This window comes from Canis aureus, chromosome 36, assembly GCF_053574225.1.
Source record: "Canis aureus isolate CA01 chromosome 36, VMU_Caureus_v.1.0, whole genome shotgun sequence".
In the NCBI taxonomy this organism is placed as follows: Eukaryota; Metazoa; Chordata; class Mammalia; order Carnivora; family Canidae; genus Canis; species Canis aureus.
Genome location: NC_135646.1, coordinates 21,935,009 through 21,948,025, shown reverse-complemented (window position 1 = coordinate 21,948,025; position 13,017 = coordinate 21,935,009). Strand labels below are relative to the sequence as shown.

Below are 13,017 nucleotides of genomic sequence, written 5' to 3'. Positions count from 1 at the left end.
ATGGATTGGTAGACTCAACATTGCTAAGATGTCTATACTCCCCAAAGCAATCCTCAGATTCAATGCAATCCCTATCAAAATTCCAACCAAGTTTTTCACAGAAATAAAATACACAATCCTAAAATTTGTATAAAGCCACAAAAACCCTGATAGAAATCTTGAGAAAGAAGAACAAAATTAAAGCCATCATGTTCCCTGCTTTCTAACTCTATTACAAAGCTATGGTAGTTAAAACAGTACAGTATTGGCATAAAAACAGATACATGTATCAAGGGAACAGACTAGAGAGCCCAGAAGTAAACCCACACATACGTGGTCATCAATTTAGGACAAAGGAACCAAGAACAGCCATACAATGGAGAAAGAACAGTCTCTTTAACAAACAGAGCTGGGACAACTGGACAGTCACATGCAAAAGAATGAAACTAGAGCACTATTTTGCACCATACGCAAAAAGCAACTCAAAATGGATTAAAGACTTGAACGTAGGGCACCTGGGTGGCTCAGCCGGTTGACTGTCTGACTCTTGGTTTCGGCTCAGGTCATGATCTCATGTGTCATGGGATTGAGCCCCGAGATAGGCTCTGCACTCAGTGGGGAGTCTGCTTGAATATTCTCCCCTTCTGCCCCCGACCCCACTGGCATGTACTCTCTCTCCCTGTCGCTAATATAAATAAATAAATCTTAAAAAAAAAACAAACTTGAATGTTAGACTTGAAACCATAGAACTTCTAAAAAAAAAACATAGGTAAGTTCCTTCAGGTAGGTCTTAGCAATGATTTTTTAAATCTGACACCAAAAGCGAAAGCAATGAAAGCGAAAATAAAGTGGGACTACATCATACTAAAAAGCTCTGCACAGCAAAAGAACCCATCAACTAAATGAAAAGGTAATGTACTGAATGGGAGAAAATATTTGCAAATCATGAATCTGATAAGGAGCTAATATCCAAAATAAATAAACAATGCGTGCAACTCATAGCAAATAACAATCTAATTTAAAAATGGGCAGATCTGAATAGACTGAATAGACATTTTTCCAAAGAAGACTTGCATATGGCCAAAAGGCACATTTAAAGATGCACAACATCATTAATCATCAGGGAAATGCAAATCAAAACCGCAATGAGATGTGACTTCATCCCTATCAGAATGGCTATCATCAAAAAGACAAGAAACAACAAGTATGATGAGGATGTGGAGAAAAGGGAACCCTTGTGCACTGTTGGTGGGAATATAATTTAGTGCAGTGCTCACTTTGGAAGCACATATACTAAAATTGGAATATAATTTAGTGAAACCACTATGGAAAACAGCATGGAGGTTCATCAAAAAATTAAAAATAGAACTACCATATGATACAGCAATTCCACTTCTGGGTATTTATTCGAAAAAAATGAAAACACTTGAAAAGATATCTGCACCCCCTTGTTCATTGCAACATTATTTATAATAGCCAAGACATGGAAGCAATCTAAGTGTCCATCGATGGATGAATGGATAAAGAAATTATGCGATGGATGAATGGATAAAGAAATTATGTCTGATACACACATGTAACATTTTTCAGCCATAAAAAAGAAGGAAATCTTGCCATTTGCAACAATGTGGATGGGTCTTTAGGGTATTATGCTAAGGGAAATACATCAGACAGAGAAAAACAACAAATACCATATGATCTCTCTTATTTATAGACTCTAAAAAACAAAAACAAAAACACCAAACAAACAAAAAACAAGCTCACAGATACAGAGAATAAACACATTGTTGGTTGTCAGAGATAGAGTGTGGGGGAGTGGGAGAAATGAGAATCAAAAAGTAAAAATTAAAAATAAAATTTAAATATATAAATGAAATATAATTAGAAATTAAGTTAAATGTGGCACTAACCACATTTCAAGTACTTAGTAATCTCACATGGCTAGTAGTCTCCCTACTGGACAGTGCAGACATAGAACATTTCCATAATCACAGAAAGTTATATTGGATAAACACTAATCCAGATATTCTGTAAGGAAGTCTAATATTTAAACATTATTGGTGACTACTTTGTTTTTTTTGGTTTTTTAGAGATTTTATTTATTTATTTGAAAGAGAGAGAGTGAGCCAGAGAGAGAGAGAGCACAAGCGAGATGAGGAGCAGAGGGAGAAGCAGACGCGCTGCTGAGCAAGGGAGCCTAATGCAGTTCCATGCGTCCATCCAGAGACTCCCGAATCATGACCTGAGCCAAAGGCAGTCACTTAACTGACTGAGCTACCCAGGCACCCCTGGTGGCTACTTTGGATGACAACTTGTTTTCATCCTCTTCCTCCATTCCTTACATCTGGATTTTCTGTCTCTAACCTTATCTTCCAAGGCAGACTACAGAATTGCTTTCCAATTTTTTTCTGGGGAATTGCCTCAGAGGACTTCTGTTTGCTGCTGATGGCATCTTTTTATGGGACTAATTACAGTCCCCAGTAAGCAAGGAAAGAGATAACACATACTGTCTGCGATGTATAAAATTTAGGTATTTAGAGAATGGTGGTATTGCCTTGGGATGGCAGGAGTGTGAGCCTTCGTTATTATGGAACATCAGAGGCTAAGATTGGGCCGCTAGCCACAATAAGCATAGGAAATCTATCCAACTGCAATTTTAGGATTTGTTATTTGGTTTTTGTTTCTAAGGTAGGCTGCAATGTTGATGGGAGGGGTAAAGTGTGGAGGATATTAAAAGACATTTTGTACCCCTGGGTTGTATGAAATCTTGGGTAATGTTCTTCCTTTGAGTTGGGTTGGGAACCTAGCATTGGAAGCCCATGAGGTTGTACACACCACAAAGACAATCTCCCAAATTTACTAAGTGATCTCTGCTTCTTTACGATACATTAAGATACTAAAGGACCACAGGGGGACTGATCTAGATAAAAACTGATAGAGATACAATGAATCAATGCTGTGCATGAATCATGTGTAGATCCAGATTCATACCAGCCCAGCACAGGATGACATGTGCTGGATTATACACTGGATATTAGATGGTACCAGAGAATTCTCATTTTGCTGGGCATGATGACACTGTAATTAAGAGAATGTCCACAGTGCTTAGCAATATGTATTGAATATGTAGGGGTGAAGTGACATGATCTTTGTAACTTGCTTTAAAATACTTTAGTAAAATCAAAGGAAAAGAAAAAAGGAGGAGGAAAGGAGAGAAAAATAAAGGAAGGGGAAAAAAGAAAGTGAAAAAATTACTCCATAGAATAAATGAAGAAATTAAGATTAGATAAGCTAAGAAAAGCAACTAGCATGAGGCCTGCTGCATGGGACTCAGTAAACGATAGCTGCCTTTCTCCTTGAAAGCCCACACCACTCTTCTGAATTCTGGAAGTTCTGACTACCTTCCCGGACTGGTATGTCCTCACTCACTAGAAATCCCCGAATAGTTTAACGACACTCCTCTTCCATTATGTCTTCTACACAAAATCATGTGGAAGGAATCCAACTTAATTTTTGTTCTTTAATGAAGCCAGAAAAGGAAATATTTCATTATTCAAGTACAATGAAAAGACAACCAAAGCCAAAATGATAGTTAGTAATAGAGAGAGTACACTACACTCCTTATATTCAAGGAAATAACATTTGTGTTTCTAATAATTGCAACTTAAGAGCCCATGACAGGTGGGTATTTGTAATTTTGCTGAAAAATAAATTTAGATTGCCTGCATTTTAAAGAAGAGCATCAAATTTAGTCAGAAGCTTACTAGTAAGTTATTTTATTTGTGATATAAATTACATATTCAGAAGAGTTAGTTTTAATTTTATCATTTTATTTTCACAATTATCTATGTTAAAATCATCCCACGTAACTTCAAATGCGCACATCATGCAAATCAAACAGGTCTTTTACAGAAGATAAAAATTCTGAATACATCGAGCTCAAGCCTGTGGGAACCAAATCATTGGTTTTCAGGTAAGTGCATTATTATTTAAAACCACAGTTCTGAGGTGGCTGGGGAGCTCAGTCCTTAAGCATCGGCCTTTGGCTCAGGTCATGATCTCAGGGTCTTGGGATGGAACCCCATGTCAGGCTCCCTGCTTCTCCCCTTCTCTCTGTCCCTCCCCCCCAGCTGTGCACTCACACTCTAATAAATAAGATCTTTAAAAAACAAAAACACAACACAAAACAAAACAAAAACAGCTCTGTGTGCATTTCTTGTAAAGTCACCACTCTCTCTACAGTGAAGTCAAATGTTTCCAGAGTGAGGACTTCCAGCACTTTCAGTGAATCCAAAAAAAAACCAGAACTTCTGAACTAATTAATAATCCTTACTTCATACTTGTACTCTCCCTCCACTGAAATTCATTTCTCTCTCTCTTGTGTTCACATAGTATTTTACAGCTTTTATAGGATGTATTTTTTAACATCAAATCTAATCTACTTGTATTATATAGTTAATCGTGGACTTTCATTCCTCTATCTAGGTTTCATACTCCCTGAGGCATTGCCTTATCATTAATCAACATTTGTTAGGTTGAATGAATTGAATTTGAATTCCTAAGCACTTTGCAGGTACTAGATACTGCAAACCTGGAAAAGTGGGCTCCATTCCAAACATACAAATGACAGTAAGGGGTCCCTATGCTAACAAAGTGAGAAGTGGGTTTAACAGCAGTGGGGACCCAATGTATCCTTGGTGAGAAACCATGGGATCCATTTCCACCATTATTTTCATGTTTTATAAGCTGTCCCCAGAACACTGGTCCCATCAGCAGCCATCAAAACCACTTGTACGTGGGCTCCCTGAACCAGTCAGTACTGTCAGACAAGGAAAACATCTGAATCACCTTGTGCAGAAAGAATATGATACCATCATGCTGGTCTTAAAATAGGCAAAGGAAAATTCTGTAGCTTCCTAAATTGTGCCCTGTTAAAAGACCAATATTTTTTCACTTTTCTTCCATTTTTGGCAATCTTTACCTCCATCATTAACAGCTTTGATCTTTCAATTTTCGTTAGTTTTATTCTGAAAAGGCCGATAATGACAATATTTTTTCAGTATATTTTAACCCTCATGGTTGGCTGATCTTATTTACTCAGAAATGATTTTTAGGGGTGCCTGGGTGGTTCAGTCAGTTAAGTATCTGCCTTCGGCTCAGGTCATGATCCCAGGGCCCTGGGATGGAGCCCCAAGTTGGGCTCTCAGCTCAGCAGGGAACCAACCAGCTTCTTCCTCTCCCTCTCCCTCTGCTGTTCCCCCTGCTTTGTGCTCTCTGGCTCTCTCTCTGTATGTAAAATAAATAAATAAAATCTTTAAAAAATGAATTTTAGTCGTTTCTATACATGTACATTTATCACTTAGAGTCTTAACTTTAGAGAGTTTAGTTATACCTCTTTGCAAAGGAGGAGCTATGCAATGAGAATAACTCCATGGAATGAGAAGCTTATGCTTCATATTCTTAACAAAATGTCTGTTATAGACTCAGAGAAAAACATGTGGCTGAAATGTAGTGTTTAAAGAGAAAATACAATAAAGTTGTATGTAAAGACAGTAGTTAAGAATCTGCTTAATTAAATGGATATGGCTGCCTTATACTAAAACACGCTTCATATTTACAGTGGTATTTAATATTGCCCCTTTCCCTACTGCTTTTGTTTCTTTTAGGAGCAATTTAGGACTATTGGTAAAAATGGAGTTAAAATTTAACTGTTAAACAGACTTGCATTTCAGCAGCTCAAGGAACATAACTGATGAGCTCAATTTTATTATATTTTCAATAGCAGTCAAAAGGCACAATTAGAAAAAAACTCAGGTCTGACTTTTCCTTTCTTCTAGGAATAGACAAATTTTCTTTCCTCTGACCCACAATACGATGTGTGATGTATTATTTTTAAATCAGAACTCTAATGATACTCAAACAAGAATCAAATTTTTTCATAAGTACATAGCAATCAAAAAGAGCATACTTCAACCCCATCACCTCAGACCCAATAACAAGTAAAGGGAAAGAAGCACAGAATCTAAAAATTAAACTGGGTGCTAGACTTGAAATCTTACAAGCATCCTCTAGTTTCAGTCTAGCTCTCTTAATATAGCTGAGATTTTTGTTTAGTTGATTTTTTTATTTATGTATTTTTTAATGAGAAGAAAAAAAAAAAAGATTCTCTACCAGAAGCCATAAAAATCTCTCAGATGGTAAAACAGATAGCCCTAAAAGTTTTTGCCTAAATTCATACACATACCTAAAATAAAACTGGCCCATTCATCTCACTACAGTCCTTTGAAAGAGAAGTCATTTGAAAATACAGCATAGTAGTGTGATGCTGCACCGCCTCTAATTAAGTACAGACTAGGAGAAAAATATTCTTAGTTCAATCCATGGAAGGGGGGAGGTGGACATTTCTCTCTTTGCAATTCAGGATTATTTTAAAGATAGACATTTCTTTTCCAATATCTTCCTCAAACAGAGCTGTTAGGAATTGTCTCCCAATCATCCATCCCCAAAGAGCACGAAGCTACCCAGTATTCACCCCATATGCTCTGCTTTGAAGTGTGAAGCTGGGACGTCCCACTAGACTCTTCCGCCACCATCAAAGCCATCTCATTACGCCCAGCACTGAGAGTTAAAGCGCGGGGCCTAACCGCTCCAACACAAACACTGCATTAACAAAGCAACCACAATATTCCTCCCCCACATGGCTAGAACTTGAAGAAATTTTTACCATATGTACACATGCACGAGATACGAAAATTTATTATGCTAGAACATCATTGAGAAGTACATTAAACATGCTGACTAGAACTGGATGTTATTCTAAGAAAAAAAATAAAATGCAGCTGATCTTTATGATGAAAGAAAAGAAACATCAGGCTGAAAAAACGAGATCAAGTGTAATTCCTAAATTGCATTTTTACTGACACATTCTGTTGCCTGTTTTTTCTTGAAGTAGCAGAAAATAATTTGGGGGAGGTGGACAAAACTCTACAGTACATCTCTGGATGCTACCGTTTACTCTGTCACGTTTCATTTCTAAAGGACAAATAAGCTTACTAATAATGATTCACTGATTAAAGCATCTATGATTCAAAATGAATAGGACTTGCTAAGAAATAGTAATTCCACCTGTCTCTGAGTTGTCACTGGTATGGCGATAAAAAATAAAGTACAAAGAAAAAACTTGCTCCATCCTATGGAAATAAGGATGAAGAAATGAGGGTAAACACTTGGTTGATTTTCATGTAAAAATTAATCTGTCAAAATATTTTAAATGTTTATACCTAATGACTCCATTCCATTAGAGAAATTCTTGCATTTGTACACGAGAAAGACTATCCAAGAATGTTCACTGCGGCATGATTCATAGTAGGGACAAATGAGAAGTAATCTGAATGTCTACAAATAGAGGAACAGGTAAAATGTGATATATCCATACCATGATACTATACAGCAATTAAAAGGAATAAACTAAAAAAAGAAATTAAAAGGAACAAACTAGAACTATATGTAATACCATGGATAGATTTCTAAAATATCTTGCTGAATGAAAAAGTTCTATTTTGAAAGCATTTATGTTATAAACACACACAAGCAATACTATATTGAGTTTATGAGTATGTACATATTTGTAAACAAAAACATGAAGAAATTCTGAATTCAGAGTGTCCAAAAGCTCCTCACACCATAACCTGGCAGGGAAGGGTTCAGGGAACCAGGAATGGGGATGATGGTCAGAGGTGAACTTTAACCTTACATGGAACACTTGAAATTTTGAAAAAGAAAATTAATAAAAGTCCTAGGCAAGATCCAATAAATAAAAAGTTGTGAAGCCTTTCATTCTGCTTCTGTCTTGATGGAAAAACATGAGTAAGTTTTTCAAGATTTCTAGGTCTGTTTTTCAGCTATAGAGAAAAAATTCACCCATCCTCTATCTTTATTATAAACATAAGAGTTACATGTCTCTAAACTCTTCATATATCATATACTTTCATGGAGAAATAGGTATCCATAAAAATATATAGTACATTGGTTGGGGGTACATGTTATATATATTTTCACATCCAAGAATTTTGTTATTTCCTTGTATATGACATATACTTTCATAGGGATGTATATACAAAAGCTTGTTATTCTCGTGTAGGGCATATGCTGAGATAATTACCACGTTGTGCAGACATATCATTCATTTAAAGAATTACACTTTCCTGAGCAATCTAGCATATGTTATTTATGCTGTATTCAGTAATATGAATATTTTAATCTGTCCTATGGTGTTCTCTGATTATTTCAGGTACAGATTCCATTACCCCATCTTTCTTAGGGGAAGGTACTCTATTACACTTCTCTGGTAGTCACAATAGCATTAACTATGGTAAATGGAAAGATAATAGGCACTCCGATACTATCTGGATGTTCACAAATACCTCTTCATGTAACTTCATAGTATTTGTTTAAAATAGGCACTGAATATTATTTTGCAAAGAAAAACCAATAGGAAGAAGCTATCTGCTATAGAACTTAGAATTTTAGAGATGAAAGCACTTTAGAGATCTCCTGCCCAAGAGGTTTTCAAACATCTTGCCCTGCAATCCTTTTTCTCAAAAGAGGCCTTATTTGGAATCCTGCTAACACAAAAGGGAACTGAGGGATCCTTTCCCTTTATGGTGGAAGGGAATAGCCTGGGCCCCCACCACTCAACACCCTCCTCCACACAGCCACAGAGAATCGCTACAAGCAGTGACAGCTACTTATTGGTGGGAGGCAGTGTACCAGGACCTTTACATCCAGGCATTATTTCTCAAAATCATCCTGGCAGGATGATAGTATTCCCCACTGAATAGAACAAAAACAAAAAGAGACTATAAAAGAGACAAAAACATTTTCCTAACATCAGCTGGCAAATAAATAGCAGATCTGAAATTTGAACTCAGGTTTATTCAGCTCCAAAATCCTTATTTTGACCTCTTAAAACTTGGCAAAATACATGGGCACCTATACATACATATGTAGTACATAGGTGGGATAGAATTGGGCCTGTCACTTCCTAAAGATTCTTCCTCTTAGGACCTCTTACTGCCTTCTAGGAGGCTATTGAGAAGCTGGGGCTGCCCCAAAGAAGGGTTCAGATGGGACATAGCAAAGCCTTGGGAATGGCTCTGCCAGAAGAAATCTTTCTGTTGGCCAATATATCATCATTGTGTAATGCCTTCAATACAAAGCCCACTACTCACAGCTGCAAAGAGTTAATTTGGCTCTTTCACCCAACCAACGCTCCCCAACTGGTGAAAGAAAAAGAAAAGAAAAAAAAGAAAAAGAAAAGAAAAGAAAAGGAAGGAAAAGGAAAGGAAAGGAAAAAGGAAAGGAAAGGAAAGGAAAGGAAAGGAAAGGAAAGGAAAGGAAAGGAAAGGAAAGGAAAGGAAAGGAAAGGAAAGGAAAGGAAAGGAAAGGAAAGGAAAGGAAAGGAAAGGAAAAGAAAAGAAAAGAAAAGAAAAGAAAAAGAAAGAAAGAAAGAAAGAAAGAAAGAAAGAAAGAAAGAAAGAAAGAAAGAAAAGGAAAAAAAGGAAGAAAGGAAAGGAAAGGAAAGGAAAGGAAAGGAAAGGAAAGGAAAGGAAAGGAAAGGAGAAAAGAAAAGAAAAGAAAAGAAAAGAAAAGAAAAGAAAAGAAAAGAAAAGAAAAGAAAGAAAAGAAAAGAAAAAAGAAAAGAAAAGAGAAAAGAAAGAAAAAAGAAAAGAAAAGAAAAGAAAAGAAAAGAAAAAAGAAAAAAAAGAAAAGAAAAGAAAAAAACGTCTACATGAGTGAGTTTGGTTTCCTTGTGCATGTTCTGCTCCCACACATCTTCCTGGTCACTGACCACCAACCATACTCAATAATCTCTCAGTCATCACAAGCCTAGCCCTAACTCTTACCATGTGCTCCTTTAACAGGTCAAGTCCTCCCAGTGTCCTTCCCATAGTCCCTCTGCTCTTTGCCACCTCTCAAGGGAGACCCTACGTCCACTTCTTTAAATCTCCTTTGGGGGGGGGAAATGTTTTTTGCTCACTACTGATATTTCTAGATGGAGAGAGTTCTGCCGGTCTTGCTGGCTGTTGTGAGTTAAACTGTGCCCCATCTCAAATTCATATGTTGAAGCCATAACCCTCAGAACCCTAGAATATGACTTTATTTGGGAAGAGGGTCACTGCAGATAAAATTAGTTAAGATGAGGTCATATGCAGGAGTAGGCTGGGACCCTAATCCAGTATGACTGGTGTCCTCATAAAAGAGAAATTTCAGAGGCGCTACAGTGGCTCAGTCAGTTAAGTGTCTGATTCTTGGTTTCAGCTCTGGTAATGATCTCAGGGTGGTGAGTTTGAGCTCGTGTCAGGCTCTGCCCTCAGTGGAGAGTCTGCTGGAGGGTCGGTCTCTCTCTCTCTCTCTCTCTCCCTCCCTCCCCGCTGCCCCTCCCCCTGTTTTCTCTCTCAAATAAATAAAATCTTTTAAAAAAGGGAAATAAATTTGGACATAGACAATATATAAAGAAAATGACATGTGAACGTGAAGAGGGCCATCTGAAAACCAAAAAGGAACAGATCCTACCCTCATGGCCCTCAGAAGGAACCAACCCTGCTGATACTTATATCTCAGACTTCTGGCCTCCAGAGCTATGACATAACAAATTTCTGTCATTTGGGGAGCCTGGGCAGCTCAGTTGGTTAAGCACCTGCCTTTGGCTCAGGTCATGATCCCAGGGTCCTGGGATTAAATCCGACATCCAGGCTCCCTGCCCAGTGGGGAGTATGCTTCTCCCTCTCCCTCTGCTCCTTCCCTCTATTTGTGCTTGCTTTCTCTCTGTCTCAAATAAATAAATATTTTTAAAAAAATTTTTAAATACATTTCTATTGTTTAAACCACCCAGTGTATGGCACTTTGTTACTGCAGCCCTAGGAAATAAACACTGGCCTCTCTTCCTCCTAAATTTCATTCCCTGATGGGGAGTTTGGAAGAGAAGTTGGTTTGCATAGGCAAACTCTTCCTCCTTCTTCCTTCTTAGGAGCTAGCTGTGAGAAGGAAACATGTATTCTGGTCCACTCCTCCTTGCTAAAAGCCTTCTTGTGCTGTCCAGGGCTGCTTGTAATGGGCTGGATGAGTCTATCTAATTCTCTGGTTGAGTAAGCTCAGCTGTCAATGTTAGTTTCATCAGTATTAAGTTAGTATTTCCTCTTCTCATCTTTTCTTTACTGAAAAATTGGTTCAAAACTTGGGAAAGGAAAGAGCATACTATTTATAACAAACATCCTCCTTTCAAACCCCCCACCCCAGTCCTCATCTTCTTCTGGGCAGGGAGTGAGGTGGCCTCCTCCCTTGTTTTTTCTATTGCAATGGTATAAACTTTATGCACTGCTTCTCCGAGGCCTCTCCTTTAAGTTGTCAAAAATCCAAAAATGAACTTAATTTTTTTTCATTTTTTCTTGAGAGGAAGGAGAGGCATGGCAGAGGGAAAGGGAGAGAGAGAATTAAGCAGGCTCCATGTCCAGTATGGAGTCTGACGCAGGGCTCCATCCATCTCACAACCCTGAGATCATAACTTGAGCCAAAATCAAGAGTTGGAGGCTTTACCAACTGAGCCACCCTAGCATCCCCGACTGCTACTTTCTCACTCCCACTATAAAAATTCTATACCCCTCAAGGTAGCAGGTAACTCAGATTGTCCAGGAAATAGTCACGCATAGGCTATGGGGGAAAGAAGCACACAGGAATTAATATCTCAAGATATTATCTTACTATATGTTTTTGGTTAACTAAAACTGGGGAATGAGTTAATGCATGAATTTTAATATCAAACATTAAATGATAATTGATCTAATTAATAACAATGTTATAACCGTGTTATATTACATCATTACATTATGTCATTACATCATTACATGCTCTGGGTCTCCTGAAGAAGTACACCTTCACTTGACCAATGGAGAGCAGGGAGATGGGCTGGTGGATACACAAGGGTGTGGACAGACTTGGACTGATGTAGTTCATTTTACAGGCCCAATGTCACTAGCATCACTATGTCATTTCTTCAGAATTTTCTAATCCTAGTGACTTTGACATTAGAAGTCACTGCAAATGTTAGGAAGCAGGGATAAAAAGGAAAAGGAAATCAGGAAAAGAACTGCCAAGATCAGGAGGCACCTAGGTGGCTCAGTCAGTTAAACATCTGACCTTTGATTTCAGCTCAGGTCATGATCTCAGGGTCTTGAGATCAAGCCCTGAGTCGGGTTCCATGCTCAGTGCGGAGTCCTCTTATCCCTCTCCCCCTGTTCTTCCCCCCACTTGCACACACTTTCTCTCTCAAATAAATAAAATCTTTTTTTAAAGATTTTTTAAATTTATTTACGAGAGAGAGAGACAGACAGACAAAGACACAGGCAGAGGGAGAAGTAGGTTCCATACAGGGAGCCCGATGTGGGACTCAATCCCGGAACTCCAGGATCACGCCCTGAGCCGAAGGCAGGCACTAAAACATTGAGCCACCCAGGGATCCCCGATAAATAAAATCTTAAAAAAAAAAAAAAAGAATTGCTAAGATCTGGGGACAAGGTCTCAAAAAGTTAGCTTTGGTATCAGTCACCTGCTATAAATCCCTTATTAGGTTCACAGTCTCTAAATCACCACCAGTGATCACATAAAATCAATCACTGGGTACTATAAATAACTACTCAAAATTGGAAAACCTAGAGCCCTTAAACTTTGAGAGCCCCCCGGGGATACCTTTACTAGTAAAGGGTGAATGTTAATGTCTCCCACCATGATCCATGGCTTCATCATGCAGCCAGGCAGCAAAGATTTCATGCATTCCACTCACTCATCCGAAGATTTTTATAGTAATTTTGTTTTCAATATTTGCAATAAATCCTATTCAATATATATCAAGAGTGAAACAGGGAAAGAGGGAGAGTCAATACAAGGATGTGTTATCAAGCTAGTCATCATTGTGAGCAACTGAGGCTTGGTCTTGCTAGAATGGGCCTCAGAATTGTCCATCTCAAGAACAAAAGGTGAGAG

General features: G+C 38.0%; 1 protein-coding gene across 1 annotated transcript in view; it reads right to left on the bottom strand.

Annotated features, from left to right (window-relative positions):
- FTCDNL1 (formiminotransferase cyclodeaminase N-terminal like) overlaps positions 1 to 13,017 on the bottom strand; it is a 159,315-nt gene that overhangs the window by 106,654 nt on the left and 39,644 nt on the right.